The 2,500-nt window shown below is 44.5% G+C and overlaps 1 protein-coding gene across 10 annotated transcripts in view; it reads right to left on the reverse strand.

Annotated features, from left to right (window-relative positions):
- LOC135095085 (serine/threonine-protein phosphatase 6 regulatory ankyrin repeat subunit B-like) overlaps positions 1-2,500 on the reverse strand; it is a 77,699-nt gene that overhangs the window by 38,927 nt on the left and 36,272 nt on the right. The gene's annotated exons all lie outside the window — the stretch shown is intronic.

Here is a 2,500-nt window from a genome sequence, read left to right on the forward strand (position 1 = left end):
GAGTGGAACCCCCCCAGACATGTCAAGCATACTCCATACATGGACGGATAAGGCCCTTGTACAGAGTTAGCAGCTGGGGGGGGGGTGAGAAAAACTGGCGGAGACGTCTCAGAGCGCCTAACTTCATAGAAGCTGTTTTAGCTAGAGATGAGATGTGAAGTTTCCAGTTCAGATTATAAGTAAAGAACAGACCGAGGATGTTCAGTGTAGAAGAAGGGGACAGTTGAGTGTCATTGAAGAAGAGAGGATAGTTGTCTGGAAGGTTGTGTCGAGTTGATAGAAGGAGGAATTTAGTTTTTGAGGCATAGAACAATTGCAAGTTTGCTCTGTCCCAATCAAAAATTTTAGAAAGATCAGAAGTCAAGCGTTCTGTGGCTTTGCTGCGCGATATGTTTATCTCCTGAAGGGTTGGACGTCTATGAAAAGACGTGGAAAAGTGCAGGGTGGTATCATCAGCGTAGGAGTGGATAGGACAAGAAGTTTGGTTTAGAAGATCATTAATGAATAATAAGAAGAGAGTGGGTGACAGAACAGAACCCTGAGGAACACCACTGTTAATAGATTTAGGAGAAGAACAGTGACCGTCTACCACAGCAGCAATAGAACGATCAGAAAGGAAACTTGAGATGAAGTTACAGAGAGAAGGATAGAAACCGTAGGAGGATAGTTTGGAAATCAAAGCTTTGTGCCAGACTCTATCAAAAGGTTTTGATATGTCCAAGGCAACAGCAAAAGTTTCACCAAAATCTCTAAAAGAGGATGACCAAGACTCAGTAAGGAAAGCCAGAAGATTACCAGTACAGCGGCCTTGACGGAACCCATACTGGCGATCAGATAGAAGGTTGTGAAGTGATACATTTTTAAGAATCTTCCTGTTGATGATAGATTCAAAACCTTAGATAGGCAGGAAATTAAAGCAATAGGACGGTAGTTTGAGGGATTAGAACGGTCACCCTTTTTAGGAACAGGCTGAATGTAGGCAAACTTCCAGCAAGAAGGAAAGGTAGATGATGACAGACAGAGCTGAATGAGTTTGAATAGGCAAAATGCAAACACGGAGGCACAGTTTCGGAGAACAACTGGACGGACCCCATCAGGTCCATAAGCCTTCCAAGGGTTTAGGCCAGCGAGGGCATGGAAAACATCATTGCGAAGAGTTTTGATAGGTGGCATGAAGTAGTCAGAGGGTGGAGGAGAGGGAGGAACAAGCCCAGAATCGTCCAAGGTAGTTTTTAGCAAAGGTTTGAGCAAAGAGTTCAGCTTTAGAGATAGATGTGATAGCAGTGGTGCCATCTGGTTGAAATAGAGGAGGGAAAAAAGAAGAAGCAAAGTTATTGGAGAGTTAGACCTTGAAAGGTTTTGACATTTTCTGTTAAAGACGGAGTTTTGGCTAGTTGGAGAATAGACTTGGCATGGTTCCGGGCAGAAATATAAAGTGCATGAGATTCTGGTGATAGAAGGCTTAAGTACGTTTTGTGGGCCACCTCTCTATCATGTATAGCACGAGAACAAGCTGTGTTAAACCAAGGTTTAGAAGATTTAGGACAAGAAAAAGAGTGAGGAATATACGCCTCCATGCCAGACACTATCACCTCTGTTATGCGCTCAGCACACAAAGACGGGTCTCTGACACGGAAGCAGTAGTCACTCCAAGGAAAATCAGCAAAATACCTGCTCAGGTCCCACCAACTAGCAGAGGCAAAACGCCAGAGGCACCTTCGTATAGGGGGACCCTGAGGAGGGATTGGAGCGATGGGACAACATAAAGATATGAGATTGTGATCGGAGGAGCCCAACGGAGAAGAAAGGGTGACAGCATAAGCGGAAGGACTAGAGGTCAGGAAAAGGTCGAGAATGTTGGGCGTATCTCCAAGACGGTCAGGAATACGAGTAGGGTGTTGCACCAATTGCTCTAGGTTATGGAGGATAGCAAAGTTGTATGCTAGTTCACTAGGATGGTCAGTGAAGGGAGAGGAAAGCCAAAGCTCGTGGTGAACATTGAAGTCTACAAGAATGGAGATCTCTACAAAAAAATGAAGAGGGTCAGAATGTGCTCCACTTTGGAAGTTAAGTAGTCAAAGAATTTCTTATAGTTAGAGGAGTTAGGTGACAGGTATACAGCACAGATAAATCTAGTATGAGAGTGACTCTGTAGTCGTAGCCAGATGGTGGAAAACTCGGAAGATTCAAGAGCGTGGGCACGAGAGCAGGTTAAGTCATTGCGCACATAGACGCAGCATCCAGCTTTGGATCGAAAATAAGGATAGATAAAGTAGGAGGGAACAGAAAAGGGGCTACTGTCAGTTGCCTCAGACACCTGAGTTTCAGTGAGGAAAAGAAGATGAGGTTTAGAAGAGGAGAGGTGGTGTTCTACAGATTGAAAATTAGATCTTAGACCGCGAATGTTGCAGAAGTTAATGAAGAAAAAGTTGAGGGGGGGTGTCAAGACACTTAGGTTTGTCGACAGAAAGGCAGTCCGACCTGGGGACATTTATGGTCC

The sequence above is a fragment of the Scylla paramamosain genome, chromosome 47 (genome assembly GCF_035594125.1).
Source record: "Scylla paramamosain isolate STU-SP2022 chromosome 47, ASM3559412v1, whole genome shotgun sequence".
Taxonomy (NCBI): Eukaryota; Metazoa; Arthropoda; class Malacostraca; order Decapoda; family Portunidae; genus Scylla; species Scylla paramamosain.